We start from the raw sequence: 16,731 nt of genomic DNA, 5'->3' as shown, positions 1-16,731 counted from the left end.
GGAATTTTGCCTATTCAAAATTTAATCGAAGTCGCATTTTTGCGGCGAATTCATCCTACCGGGTACGCTTTACCACTTTCCACCATTTCCCATTCTTGTCCTTTAAATTGTATGAACGTGTCGTTCGTCTTTAACGTATTTAAAATGTAACGTAATTTTTTTTCCTTCGATTTACCGAACAATTTTATGAATTAAAATTAATAAAAACGTCCGAAGTGCCATATTAAATATCATATCATACGCAGTTCATAACTTATAATAATGCACTTGCATGTATTTTGATCAAAGAGATCTCTTGATGAGAAACAAAAAATACGATTTGTTAATACAAATAACTCTTAAACTACATTATAATATATTAACTTAAACTGTTAAATTTGATGGTTTGGACATTTCCCATTAAATATTCCGTTTAGTAATGTTCAGTTATTCTGAACGTACCAAGACACTACCTTATGGAACTGCAGACGAAATAGGTTTAAGTGTTGAGAATGCCCCCTCTTTTCAGACTCTAAATTTTCTTTCTTTATTGTGTGAAACGTTTAAATTTCAGAGGCATGTGCAAAATTTTCACATATTTTTTACCTAAAATAATCAAATATTTGGGTATAATATTATTAATAAGTTGAAATATATTTCTTAGTGAAAACGTGCTACCAGACTAAAATCTAAATAAAGCCGTTTATGGGTCAATAAATTTTAAAAGACATAAAAACATGGAACATTAAAGTGGCGAATTTTCTTCAAAAGACATTAAATTTACATCAATCAACTCAGACGTAATTTAACCCGTTTAGTTTTACAAAATGAGGGGGATGAATGGCTAATCTTATTGAATTAAAAAAATTAGCGAATTGGGCTAAGAAATATTACATTTTAGCAGTTTTATAATTTATATCCAAGGGTTATTAGGACAATATTAAGAAATAATTTCGTGGCAAATAATTTATACAGCTTATTTATCCGGATTTGTTAAAGCATTTAAAAGTTCCAAGAAAAATATCGAAATAGAGTTTAAAATAACACTATCTCTACATGATCTCTACATGACCTTTTATGTATTAAAAAAGAATTTCACGTGTTGATAAAGCATTGCTTTTTGAAGGGAAAAAATGCAGTTGAAGCAAAAATTTGGCTTGATGCCGAGTTTCCGGACTCAGCTCCAGAAAAATCAAGCATCAAGGATTGGTATACTAATTTTAGATGTGGTGAAATGAGCACCGAAGACGGTGAACGCAGTGGACACCCAAAATAGGTTGTTACTGACGAAAACATTTAAAAATTTCATAAAATGATTTTGAATGACCGTAAATTGAAATTGAATGAAATATCAGACACTCTAAAGATATCAACTGAACGTGTACATCATATCATTCACGAATATTTGGGTACGAAAAAGCTCTGCGCAAAGTGGGTGCCAGGCGAGCTCACTTTTGACCAAAAACACGACGAGTTGATTCGGAGCAGTATTTGAAGATGATCAAGCGTAATAAAACCGACTTTTTGCGTCGATATGTGATAATGGATGAAACATGGCTCTATCATTTCACTCCGAAGTCCAATCGACAGTCATCTGAGTTGATTGCTCACGATCAATCTGCTCCAAAGCGTGGGAAAGTGCAACAGTCGGCTGGCGAGTTTATGGCGTCTGTAGTTTGGGATGTGCGTGGAATAATTTTCACTGACTGATCAGTTAGTAGTAGTTAAAATAATATTATAAATAGATAGATAGGTTTAGCTAAGTATTGTAATAAATTGTATGTATAAATATAGTAGAATATAAAATACGTCTACTAGATAAGTTAAATAGGGTTTTTAATTATATTTATTTAGTTATTACAGCGATTATTATGTACACATTTTATTTTAAAATGTTTTTTTGTGACAAAAATCTTTTGATTTTGATTTGATTATATTTTAATTTTTAGTGAGTTCCTTATTTACTTTCTCTTTTTAGTTTTAGATCTTTACTCAATAAAATACGCAGTTATTTTATTTAATATTATAATGAGTAGGCCAAGTAAAGTTGTAGAGCGTATGGAAGAAATAGGAATAAAAGACAATGATTGAAAATAAAGAGCGTTTCAGGCCCCGGGGTCCGCTGACTAGCCTAGGTGATTTGACAAATGTTCTAACTAAAAAACAACAAAAAATTATTGTCCCCACCGGGAATGGAACCCGCAACGCTCTTTTGGGAACTAAAAGCTTAAACCATTTCACCACAGAAACAGTTATCTTCAATGTTTCTACGAGGTCTTATACGTATAGTTAGTGCTTAAAAAGCAAACTGAATGGCTTTTACATTGAACGACTTCCGATTTTTCGTCACATCAACTCAGCAATAACATTATACCCAAATATCTGATTATTTCAGATAAATAATATGTGAAAACTTTGTACGTGATTGTGAAAGTTGAGCTTATCCCTCGATTTTCCCCCCTTCCCCCACAGATCCTGATTTGGTTACAAAGAGACCACCCTGGAAGTGCAGTCTTTCGAATTAAAAAATTATTTTGAAAAACGGGCCACAATCGACGAAGAAATAGGCGAACCTACATTTAAAAAAATATACAGCCGAAAATAGAACCTCCTCCCCTTTCTAAGTCGGTTAATGAGCAATAAATGTATAAATTTAAATAAATTTATTTCTAAAACTATATATAACTACAATACATGTAACTGCTACCAATCAATTCATTTAATTTTAGTATTTTATTTTATACGGTATTCCAATCAGTAGCTGATAAGCACTCGCTGGAAAGATAAAATACAAATTAGAAGATTGATGGCCTATCATTTACTACATCAAATTTGGGGCGAGTTAGAAGAATTGAACGACCGGAATAGAGTTTTATCTTTATGGCCTGCAATAAATTCGCCTGATTTACTATTTTCCGTTTACGAATTAATTCAATAGTAAATGCACGTAAATTGTTTAAAGTAGTAAAAGAAACATTTTGTCAAATAAATAGTAACGTTTAATATAATGTATATAGTTTAATAAAAGTTATCCTCAGTTAATATTCAAGAATCTCAATATTTTTATTTTATGATTTTTTTAGATTAAAAATAAAATACAAAATAATCATGTACCAGTTGTTACTTCATTTTAATGATTTAGAAAGGTGATCTAAGTGTCAACAAAATGCAACCATTGCTGGACATAAACCCATCTTAAGCTCAAAAGACACTTTCCAAGATACCACCACATAAATAAAATTTAATAATGATAGACAATATATTTTAATTATTAACAACTTATAATGTTTTTACAAATATTTTTCTGTTAATAAGAAATAAACTTTTGATGTATAAATAATTTGAGACTAACACCTATATTAGAGAGTGTGATACTAAAAATGTCTTCTAAACACGATGGTGGTTACCCAAAACTATTCCAATCAAAGTGGTGGCATTCAAACGTGAAAGCCAGCGTACTAAATATAACTAAATCGTTGAATAAGTTAAGATGGGTGATAGCTTGAAAATCAGCACAATGTTTGATGAATTTAGTTTGTTGAATCATTTATACGAATTGCTTGAGGACGTAATGAATATCCTAGAGTAATTAAATTCTTTTAGTAATTAGGATTAATAATTATAAAATTCAGACTGAACATTTCTAGTTCTTCAAGTGGGCTGATTCGCTTAGGAGGGATCATACAAGCTTTGAAGATGGCCCATCTGAATTACGTCAAAAATCTTAAACACCAAAAATAGCAGCAAACTACAGGACATCAAAACATTATTTTATATTTAACATCGGTAGACAAAAAGATCGCTAACTAAGCAAAGAAAATACAATAGAATTTTGAAATAGAATTGAAGAAAACATAAGTATTAATTATTAAAATCATCACCATTAAAGTCAGTTAATTAGAGTAACAATTATTTCAATAACTTATTTATTCGCCAGTCTTAATTCCTTGTGATGGTACTAAATCGTCGGTCATTAATACCTTAAAATATTTAATAAATAAATAATAATAATAATGATGATGATACTGTAGAGGGTTTTGATATTTATTAATGTTTATCTGTCAAAGCCATAATAACCGACTGTTCATAGCAGTCAATATTCCTACTATACTAATGTACTTAGTAAGAACCGTAGAGAAAAACGCTTTTGTAAAACGATATCATATATTCGCAGCATGAATAATATCAACCGAGAGATGGCGTTCCAATAACATATTTGAATTCAAAATTCAAATATGTTTATTACGGTTTTTGAATTCAAAGCAATCAGTTTTTCTGTTCCCGTGCAAATTCCTTCTACAAAATTAGTGGCGAGAGGACAAAAAAGCGAGTCGACAGCTATACATTCCGGCCAGTGAACGAACATTCCTACAAACAGTATACGTGTCCTATTTGAGTGCACTCGTTATTAGTTCATATAGAATTCGTCCTGAAATGTTTCGCTTTGGATGGAATAACAAATAAATCCTAAAGAAATTCTTTAGAATTAACCCCATATGTATGGGGACTGTGCTCCTCCTTTGTCAACCATTCAAAAGTATACAGATTAACTTAAAGGATGATTAAAAATCTTAACCAGGCCGAAAACCATTAAAAAAGTGCATGATATCATTTTAAGCGTTAGTATAATATCTATGAGGATATCGGAAGCGATTTCATGGGGATGCGTAATGAGTGCTAAAATTGCAAACGATTATCGCAATAAAATTTCGATTAATTCATAAAGAACTAAATATTTCATGCGGCTATATCTCACGATAGATCATAACAATGGGTTGATCATCTCATGGCAGAAAGACAAGAGCAGTAAAAGCAAAACTAAAGAAACCAAGTCTATCGCATTTGAATAATTACAAGCGGATAATACTCCAATATTTTTAATGAACTGAATACCAAAATTCGCGAGCAACAGCATAGGTTGAAAAAGAAAACAATTTTTCGTGGAAATGACAAAACTGCGAGATTTGGTTACATTTTAATTATAATTTGAACGAACATCTTATTCTCCTGACTTGACTATCATCGGTCCCCAAACATAAAAAAAATGTTTCTTGGAAGCACGTCGGGAGGAAGCCGAGACGGAATAGTGGTTTTGGAGAAATGCTGGACCAAATATATTGAATATGATATGGAAAAATAAAATATTTTACACAGACAGTCTTTCAGTGCCAGGGCGATATAAACCATAAAACTAAAATTACCATCATGAGTTACACCATATTTTAATCATAGAGGAGACATAAATTTACGACCATGCCCCAGCAGGATTCGAACCCGCTACTATCGCAACAGTAGGAGGCCCGTCCTGTCGCCCCTACCACTGCGCCAGCCAAGCCGGCTAAAAAATTCGTGTTTGCAATATATCATGTTTACAATATATTTACTTAGATATTAGTTTTTTTGATGATGTATTTTCTGGCTCTTTTCAGCATGAGATTGAAGACATAGATTCATCTGTTTCAACAGCATCCGCAGAGAAACATGTATTATAATTTTTAGTTTTCAGACCTCTCAGTTTAGTTGTATCATTGTTAAACAATGATTACACAAATGGATCCATAATCATTTGGTCGGTCTGAAATGCAAAAGAGGTTTTAGGGAGTTTACCATTGTTTACTTTTATAAAACGGAAAATACTAGAAAATAATTAATTTTGTTTAAAACACACCCTGAATAACAACACTCTTATTATGATTTTGCATTTAAACAAATAAGTGCTATCAAAATGATGTCATAACAACAAATTTCATTAAAATTATGTCAAAAAAATATAACCTAAGATGTTTTACAAAATTTCAACTCGAAAGAAATAAAAGAAATCTGTCATCTTTTTACCTCAGGCCCTTTAGTGATTCAAACGCACAAGACATGCTTCCTGAACTGAACTGAACTTACTGATTTGAACTGAAATTAATCAATATTTTAGCTTTAAAAAAATGTTAAAATAAACCTTTTTATAATTGTGAAATTCCTAACCTTTTATGGTTATATTCCTATTAATTCAAATCATCATAATTATCATGCCAATATTCATTGGACTGAAACTCGAAAAATTTGTACATATTTTTTTGTCTTTACACCCATTTTCATTGGCTAAATTACAATATTCAAAAACTCAACGAAATCATGAAAAATAAGCCACATTTCCATTACAGAAAATCCAGAGACTGAACGGAATTCGACTCGTCGACATTTTTGCAAAAGAATTTCAAGTTTTTTTTTCCGCGTGTTGGAAAAACCGCAAAAAATAAGCAGACGGGAAAATTATTCATGTGTAAAAACGGCCTCTCGCGAAACATCTTTATGTTCGATTTTAGGTTTATGTATTCGAGAATAAGTCAGGCAAAAGGGCGCGAAACATCTCATCGTCGAGTTTATCGTAAAAAAGTTTCGCAACACGCGACAAAAGAACCTAAAGCTTTTCTTTCGAAACGATGTTTAACTTGAATATTGATTAAAAGAGAAAGTTCTTTTACTGCGTACTTTGCTACGGATACGGTGTACATGAAAGAGCTTTCTTTATTGGAGTGTATACAGGATATTTCTTTGTGGTTATTGTATTGCTTAAGGAGTTTATGGAAAATATAAACAGGATTAGGCTGGTGGTAAATTCGACCTCTCGCGACAAGCACTATTGATAATACTATTATGGTTTCCATTTTTTATTATTATTTTGAACAACATTAAATACGTTTAACATCACGTTAGACAAACATCAAAGCAGTTCAGCCTCAAAGTCAAAGAGCTTTACTAGTTGGTAGGAAAATACTCCCAACTTCACCTAAAACAAGAGATAAATTATTATAATGTCGATACACGATGTCCTCGATATCAAAAAGATTTACGAAGTGAATTATAAGAAGATATTGAATGATGCGCAGGAAATCAGAAGGCTACAGCGGACCAAACCTCATGAACGTATAGTATATAGATGTGTAGGAATATTCGTCTGGTCTGGTGTGAATGTGTGGCCGTCGATGCAATTGTTTGTCCGAACACTCACTACTATTTTTGGAAAGAATTCGCACGAGAACTAAAAACACTGGTTGAATAGATACTTATTTATTTCGATTATAATTGATACATGTGGTCGACGAGAGAATGGACAGAATATTAGGTTAGGTAAAGGAAGTATGGCAGCGCTGCGAATTAAAAAATTATACACTCGGTGCGATAGTGTGGACTTGATAAATTACATTTATCAAAAATTTTCAATTGATGTCTTACAAACCCGTAATATATTAATTACAATCTTTAGGGCTGACTAACTACTAAATCACAAAATATGCAGAAAATAAATTCTAGAAGCATCGTCGATCAATACTCTCTATCTTGCTTAAATTCCTCCATGGTTTTATACTTTATTGAAAGATATGTACTTAAATTGCTAGAATAGCAGTGTTTGGTAAGATTACTATTACATCTGCTCAAAAAATAAATTATAAAGTTAAATAATATCTGTTAAATAATCTTATGAAGTTAATAAATAAATAATAATAATAATGATGATGATACTGTAGAGGGTTTTGATATTTATTAATGTTTATCTGTCAAAGCCATAATAACCGACTGTTCATAGCAGTCAATATTCCTACTATACTAATGTACTTAGTAAGAACCGTAGAGAAAAACGCTTTTGTAAAACGATATCATATATTCGCAGCATGAATAATATCAACCGAGAGATGGCGTTCCAATAACATATTTGAATTCAAAATTCAAATATGTTTATTACGGTTTTTGAATTCAAAGCAATCAGTTTTTCTGTTCCCGTGCAAATTCCTTCTACAAAATTAGTGGCGAGAGGACAAAAAAGCGAGTCGACAGCTATACATTCCGGCCAGTGAACGAACATTCCTACAAACAGTATACGTGTCCTATTTGAGTGCACTCGTTATTAGTTCATATAGAATTCGTCCTGAAATGTTTCGCTTTGGATGGAATAACAAATAAATCCTAAAGAAATTCTTTAGAATTAACCCCATATGTATGGGGACTGTGCTCCTCCTTTGTCAACCATTCAAAAGTATACAGATTAACTTAAAGGATGATTAAAAATCTTAACCAGGCCGAAAACCATTAAAAAAGTGCATGATATCATTTTAAGCGTTAGTATAATATCTATGAGGATATCGGAAGCGATTTCATGGGGATGCGTAATGAGTGCTAAAATTGCAAACGATTATCGCAATAAAATTTCGATTAATTCATAAAGAACTAAATATTTCATGCGGCTATATCTCACGATAGATCATAACAATGGGTTGATCATCCCATGGCAGAAAGACAAGAGCAGTAAAAGCAAAACTAAAGAAACCAAGTCTATCGCATTTGAATAATTACAAGCGGATAATACTCCAATATTTTTAATGAACTGAATACCAAAATTCGCGAGCAACAGCATAGGTTGAAAAAGAAAACAATTTTTCGTGGAAATGACAAAACTGCGAGATTTGGTTACATTTTAATTATAATTTGAACGAACATCTTATTCTCCTGACTTGACTATCATCGGTCCCCAAACATAAAAAAAATGTTTCTTGGAAGCACGTCGGGAGGAAGCCGAGACGGAATAGTGGTTTTGGAGAAATGCTGGACCAAATATATTGAATATGATATGGAAAAATAAAATATTTTACACAGACAGTCTTTCAGTGCCAGGGCGATATAAACCATAAAACTAAAATTACCATCATGAGTTACACCATATTTTAATCATAGAGGAGACATAAATTTACGACCATGCCCCAGCAGGATTCGAACCCGCTACTATCGCAACAGTAGGAGGCCCGTCCTGTCGCCCCTACCACTGCGCCAGCCAAGCCGGCTAAAAAATTCGTGTTTGCAATATATCATGTTTACAATATATTTACTTAGATATTAGTTTTTTTGATGATGTATTTTCTGGCTCTTTTCAGCATGAGATTGAAGACATAGATTCATCTGTTTCAACAGCATCCGCAGAGAAACATGTATTATAATTTTTAGTTTTCAGACCTCTCAGTTTAGTTGTATCATTGTTAAACAATGATTACACAAATGGATCCATAATCATTTGGTCGGTCTGAAATGCAAAAGAGGTTTTAGGGAGTTTACCATTGTTTACTTTTATAAAACGGAAAATACTAGAAAATAATTAATTTTGTTTAAAACACACCCTGAATAACAACACTCTTATTATGATTTTGCATTTAAACAAATAAGTGCTATCAAAATGATGTCATAACAACAAATTTCATTAAAATTATGTCAAAAAAATATAACCTAAGATGTTTTACAAAATTTCAACTCGAAAGAAATAAAAGAAATCTGTCATCTTTTTACCTCAGGCCCTTTAGTGATTCAAACGCACAAGACATGCTTCCTGAACTGAACTGAACTTACTGATTTGAACTGAAATTAATCAATATTTTAGCTTTAAAAAAATGTTAAAATAAACCTTTTTATAATTGTGAAATTCCTAACCTTTTATGGTTATATTCCTATTAATTCAAATCATCATAATTATCATGCCAATATTCATTGGACTGAAACTCGAAAAATTTGTACATATTTTTTTGTCTTTACACCCATTTTCATTGGTTAAATTACAATATTCAAAAACTCAACGAAATCATGAAAAATAAGCCACATTTCCATTACAGAAAATCCAGAGACTGAACGGAATTCGACTCGTCGACATTTTCGCAAAAGAATTTCAAGTTGTTTTTTCCGCGTGTTGGAAAAACCGCAAAAAATAAGCAGACGGGAAAATTATTCATGTGTAAAAACGGCCACTCGCGAAACATCTTTATGTTCGATTTTAGGTTTATGTATTCGGGAATAAGTCAGGCAAAAGGGCGCGAAACATCTCATCGTCGAGTTTATCGTAAAAAAGTTTCGCAACACGCGACAAAAGAACCTAAAGCTTTTCTTTCGAAACGATGTTTAACTTGAATATTGATTAAAAGAGAAAGTTCTTTTACTGCGTACTTTGCTACGGATACGGTGTACATGAAAGAGCTTTCTTTATTGGAGTGTACATAGGATATTTCTTTGTGGTTATTGTATTGCTTAAGGAGTTTATGGAAAATATAAACAGGATTAGACTGGTGGTAAATTCGACTTCTCGCGACAAGCAATATTGATAATGTTATTATGGTTTTCATTTTTTATTATTATTTTGAACAACATTAAATACGTTTAACATCACGTTAGACAAACATCAAAGCAGTTCAGCCTCAAAGTCAAATAACTTTACTGGTTAGTAGGAAAATACTCCCAACTTCACCTAAAACAAGAGATAACTTATTATAATTCTAATATTTAATTAATTAATACAAAGCCTATTTGTAACTAGTAATTCAACTAGGCCAAAATAAAGTTCTTCTATTAATTCTCAATGCTGATTGCTTCATAACAAATGAAGAAATACACGATGTCCTCGATATCAAAAGGATTTATGAAGTTATCCAATATTTCGCGTTAAATATTGAACTATAAGAAGATATTGAATGATGCGCAGGAAATCAGAAGGCTACAGCGGACCAAACCTCATGAACGTATAGTATATAGATGTGTAGGAATATTCGTCTGGTCTGGTGTGAATGTGTGGCCGTCGATGCAATTGTTTGTCCGAACACTCACTACTATTTTTGGAAAGAATTCGCACGAGAACTAAAAACACTGGTTGAATAGATACTTATTTATTTGGATTATAATTGATACATGTGGTCGACGAGAGAATGGACAGAATATTAGGTTAGGTAAAGGAAGTATGGCAGCGCTGCGAATTAAAAAATTATACACTCGGTGCGATAGTGTGGACTTGATAAATTACATTTATCAAAAATTTTCAATTGATGTCTTACAAACCCGTAATATATTAATTACAATCTTTAGGGCTGACTAACTACTAAATCACAAAATATGCAGAAAATAAATTCTAGAAGCATCGTCGATCAATACTCTCTATCTTGCTTAAATTCCTCCATGGTTTTATACTTTATTGAAAGATATATACTTAAATTGCTAGAATAGCAGTGTTTGGTAAGATTACTATTACATCTGCTCAAAAAATAAATTATAAAGTTAAATAATATCTGTTAAATAATCTTATGAAGTTTGTAAAAATAGGTAGATTCATTATCTATTTAATATAAAACAAAAAACTCTTTAGGCGTTGGAATCGTCTTTTTCTCGAAAGGTAGAAACTACTAACAATTAACAATAGAACTAGTAATGAACATTATACGTATGTTATATTTAGCCAAAGAAAAGCTACGAATTCATATGGGTACAATAAAACTCGCTATAATAAAAAAACTGATGTGTTTATCTTAGTCAAACTAGAATATTTTGCTTTACCAAGGGATGTTATTACAAACATAAAATAGGATACAGCAGGTCATTATTTGTAATTTATTTAACCAGTGTAGCTAGATTCGCACAGCGTTAAATAAACCTTAAATAACATTATGTATTCAGCTATAAATTTAGGTATAAGTATATATCATAGCGTAAAACGTTTTATTTTGCATATAAGTTATAAAATAGAAATGAAATCAATAAAAACTTCATTATATCATATTTCAGTCTAGCATTTCAGCAACCATGGATGTATCAGTCACTCGATATAATATGCATACCAAATATTCCTGACATCCTTTATGATTTCTTTATATCATTCAACGATACTGGATATTGTTGATTTAATAAACCTAATTTTAATTTGCGAAATAGAAACTCTGCCTTGCGACGAACTTCATTTTTCTTTATTAGGATCCTTATATATTTGAGTAAATCAAAGCCACGTGAAGGTCATCAGAAAGTTACAATAGTCGCAAATTTCTAAACAACATTAAATATTTCAGCGGATGTTAAACAAATAATTTCTCGGCTACAAGCTTTCTGTATTAAAAGAAACATTTTATACGACGAAACGATTTAACGCACAAAAAAAGATACCCAAGCAATAACAACTGAAACAACGCTTCATACAACAGAATACCTCACATCAGATCACCTCTTCATTCGACGAAAATGTCTTCCCAGTGAGCATTCTTTTGAGATCTGAGAATAGGAAATAGTCGCTGGGGGCCAGATCTGGAGAATACGGTGGACGAGGAAACAATTCGAAGCCCAGTTAAAGATAAAGGATTTTTGTCATCGTTTTCATTGACGTGTCACACGGTGCATTGTCTTGATGAAGCTGTACTTCCTTTTTCTTCAAATGCGGCCGTTTTTCGGCAATTTCGTCCTTCAAACCGAAAACAACACTAAATCTTAATTCCGTTGAGTTTCTGTTTTAATATAATTTCAAAAGTAAAATTTAGAGATTTTTAGAGAGTTCCGATTCAAAATTATTCGCGAGCATTTTGCGGTACAACGTTGCCAAATTTTGACTTTAAAAATGACGCATTCGTATTTGAATAGAAACGACAAATAATCTACCATATAAGAGTCGGAGCTGGCACCGTGTCGGCCAGAGCCGATGTGTCACCGATCTGATGGCTATTCTTGGTTTCTTTATTTGTCCCTCCTGATTATACTATTTTCCTCAAAAAGGGAGGTAAAATGAAATCGATAATAAATATTTACGTGCAAGCCCGCGGGCAATAAGTATTATTATATGATTTCAGTTATATAATATCCTGACTGATTATACTATTCTAACTTATTATTTTAAAATCTATTTTAACTTATTCTAGCTTGATCTAGAGATTATTAAATCTGACTCTATGTGTCTATTAATCACTTCGTATGGCAGTTTGCGTATGAGCCTACGCAGTGTCATCGCGCACATTTAACTGTTTGGCCAGTGCATTGGGATGCACTATAATAGTCTTTCAGACTACTTCGCACTAACACTCCGAATGATACTCGTTATGGGTTCTATGGGGATATCACGCTGAATTAGTTCGTTGGACACGTAATACGGGGCATCGGCGATGACTCGCAACACTTTATTCTGGGTAAATAATAATGAAACACTGAAACGCATATTGTTGGAACTACCAAATTCAACAATTCTTTTTTTGTGTTAACACTGCTTATTGTCAGTATGTGTTTTGATGCACTTTTAATAGTTGGGACAGTCATGTAAAATTTAAGTTACGTTAATTTTGGATTTTTTTCGATTGTATAGTTAAAGGGTTTCATTTATTAGACCTTTTAACTATACTGATGTTCTAGACTAGGCTAGATTAATGTTCCTAATATTTATGATATGGGAATAGAATTATGGCCTGATACAAAACATAACGTCACATTATATTGAAAGGTCTGGCGAAATTAGACAACCAAAAAAAGTACCAAGTAAAGAGAACATACGTGTTTATCATCTTATCCATCAGGATTTGCTCTCAGAATATTTTCTATGTACGATTCGTAAATATAAAGTTTTCATAAGTCAGTCAAGACAAAAGAAGTAACTATTTATATTCCAAGTTTCGAATCCAGGAGGAATAACTTATTGATATTAAGCCAAACGAAACAGGCATTAGCTATATTTCATATAATCAGTACAGACAAATATATTTTATATCTTTAGCTTAGCGATGTGGTCGGATATCAGCTAGTAATGGATGAATAATATTTGATAAAAACTGTATGGTATTAAAAACAAAGAAATTTCTGAAAACAAATATGTTTAGCAAATAAAAAGAAACGTACTTTTATATTTCAAAATGTTGAAGAATATATTTGTTTTTATTGAATGCTCCCTGAAAAATCCAGATACGTAAATAAAAAGCACCATCTCCTGTTATATATTGAATACACATTTATTTGTTTTGTACATTATACATTCTAAGATATTGATATTTTTTAAATAGAACTTTGTTTATCAAGATGTATGAATTTCTTAAAAATATATAAATTAATTGGACTGTAAGGCACCTAAGCTAAGTTATGATTAATAATTGCTGCTAAAAACAACAGAGCCACAACCAACTCCATTAAAATGAGGTGATATATCATCTTCAGTCACTTTTTGTCAATACAATATTGTCTATAAACCCAATAGATCGATCCCTGATAGAGAAATGGCTCCCTCCAAGTTTAGATTAATATGGGCGATGAGAATAACAACAATTGCAAATATATTGTATTTATCTCATAATATAGGATTAGTAGATATATAAAAATGTATTTGTTTTCATGTTTAGGTCGGGATTGATAATTTTTCTGATAAACTATAACTAGATTAGTTAATTATAAATCAGAAGAAATTACGTTACTATTAACTGACGTTTGTTATAAATATACTACCCAAACGATCCAAAAAAAGATGATTCCTAGTTTGGAAAATATATTAGTTTGATGAAAAAATATCATTTTCAATTTTTAATATTTCAAGTTTTTAGATATTTTTCTCAACAGACCCTGAATGCAAGAGTCATTTTATTCCGTGCGAACTTGGACAATGCCCGGTATGTTTGATAACTGTATAAGAATTAACAATGAACATGCAAAATAACTTATTTTGACGCATATTATCAACAATTATTTGATGATATTTTCTAACTGTATACTAGATCATATGATATCATATACATCATATGATATCCACGAGCGTTTTGACGCCAATTTAAACCCCTGACATCTCCCTCAAGCTAACGTCCCATTTTCCTAACCGACCATTTGTGTAACGTATTCGAGCGTATGGTACTCAACCGCCTATCTTGGTTTCTGGAAACGCATTCATTACTATCTGATTTTCAGTGTAGGTTTCACTCTGGTCGGTCTACAGTAAATCATTTGGGGGGCTTAGAGAATGATATAAGGTATGCTTGCTCCGAAATAAAACACCTCCCGACACGATCACTGGATTTACAAAATTCATTTAATAGAGTCAATGGGTCTTTGATAATCAACAATCTACACTGCTCCGGACTCATGGGTAATATCTTGGACTTTGTAAAAAAAATTCTCAGCAACCGATCTTTCCGAGTCTGTTCGGGAGGTTTTCTCTCCTTCACCTACCCGCTTTCGACTGGAGTCCCTCAGGGCTCAGTTCCAAGTCCTACTTTATTTGTAATAGCCCTTGATTCAATAATTAAATTCCTCGACTCAAACTTACCTATCGATTTTTTGCGGACGACTGCACGATACTTATTTACTGCTCGGTCAAGTCTCCAAACTTTGGAGAAAGGCGCCTTCAAGGAGAATTAAACCGCCATTCTACCTGGTTCTCTTCCACCGGATTCCTTATCACTTCTTCAAAGTTATCTGTAATCCACTTCTGTTCTGGAAGCATGACATCAATGAACTTAAAACTCATTGTTCCAGTTAATACTGTGTTGGCATCTAACCGGTACACAGATGCAGACCAGGAAACCATACTCAAAACACATTCCTTCCTAAGCTAGACTATGGCACCCTACTCTTCGCCGTTGATGCTCCAACTTTCCTCAAATCCCTAGATGCCATTCAAAATACTGGACTCAGTATGTCGCTGGGTACCTTTTAATCCTCAGCTGCAATTAATTTGTGCAGTTTTACATCCACCCCACCACTTTCTTATCGTAGAGATTTACTTTCACTGAAGTTCGCGGTGAGGTCGCTTGCTCTACCATCTTCCGCAAATCTGACAACCGGGCATTCTGTTTCAAGCTCCCTGAGCAGGGTTCAGTATTGACCGCTGAACTCTTTACGATATTCAAAGATTTATCCTACATCACGACACAATCCTTCAAAGAATGGTTAATCCTAACCGACTCCCGAAATGCTCTCGATTGTTTCTTGTAACAGAAGATCCCCTGGTGACCGACTCACTGTAAATTATCCGTGCCCTCTATCTGAATGGGATCAGGACAAGTTTACTGTGGATTTCTTCTCACGTTGATATACTGGGAAATGAGCGCGCGGATAGTGCGGCTTAATCAGCAGCCTCATCTCCCCTTCCCTTCACGGATGTTTGTGTCCATACCGACCTTATCCCATTTCTTTTCTTGTTTCACAAATAACGAGGTACGACGTCGTTGGGCCGAGGAGGCCAACAACAACAGGCACTTTGAGATTAAAGCCGATTTTTTCTCTTCTCTCCGCGTTCCTTCCCTTCGTCACCATGTCTTAGCTTTGAATCGACTGAGATTGGGCCACTGTCGTTTCTCGCACGGTCTCTTGATGACTTCGAGCCCTCCTGTTCACTGTCAGTTTTGTCACTGTGTCCCTATTTCAGTCTATCACATATTGAACGACTGTCCACGGATCACCCAGATTAGAACTAAATATGGGCTGCAAAATTGTAGAAATGCCTTAACTAGATAAAATAAAGACAGACTCCTCGGATTTCTACGAGAAATCGATTTTCTCCATAGGACCTAGCCTATGCTAAGCTTATTGTTACTGACGAAATAACCATTACTACTTCGGTGTGGGTGCTTCCTGGATAGCTTCCTGGAGTGATCTCTGGATAGAACCTCTACTTCGTTATGGTTGTGTTCGTAGTCCTGTACTTGTGTTCATGTTTAAACTGTTTATACAGTATTTATACTTTTAACCCCCCCTATTTGTGTTATTAATATATTATTTTATTTATACTTTTTATGTCGGTCCCCGTCCCCCTCAGATCAACACCGTACTATTATATATATAGTATATTATATAGTAGCGAAATGACGTTAAAGAGACATATGATATATATATATATATATATATATATATATATATATATATATATATATATATATATAATAGTTATTATTATATCATAAACAATTGAAACATGACTTATTTTAATATAATGAAACCATATAAAGTAGAAGCAAA

General features: G+C 32.9%; 1 protein-coding gene across 2 annotated transcripts in view; it reads left to right on the top strand.

Moving 5' to 3' along the window:
- The window catches only part of LOC143206497 (uncharacterized), a 192,743-nt gene that overhangs the window by 135,607 nt on the left and 40,405 nt on the right, over window positions 1-16,731 (top strand). The window lies entirely within an intron of this gene.

Source organism: Rhynchophorus ferrugineus, unplaced genomic scaffold, assembly GCF_030347505.1.
Source record: "Rhynchophorus ferrugineus isolate W39M unplaced genomic scaffold, kcgeb_rfMv2 rfM1, whole genome shotgun sequence".
NCBI classification, from domain to species: domain Eukaryota; kingdom Metazoa; phylum Arthropoda; class Insecta; order Coleoptera; family Curculionidae; genus Rhynchophorus; species Rhynchophorus ferrugineus.
This window is presented reverse-complemented; position numbering and strand designations above follow the sequence as displayed.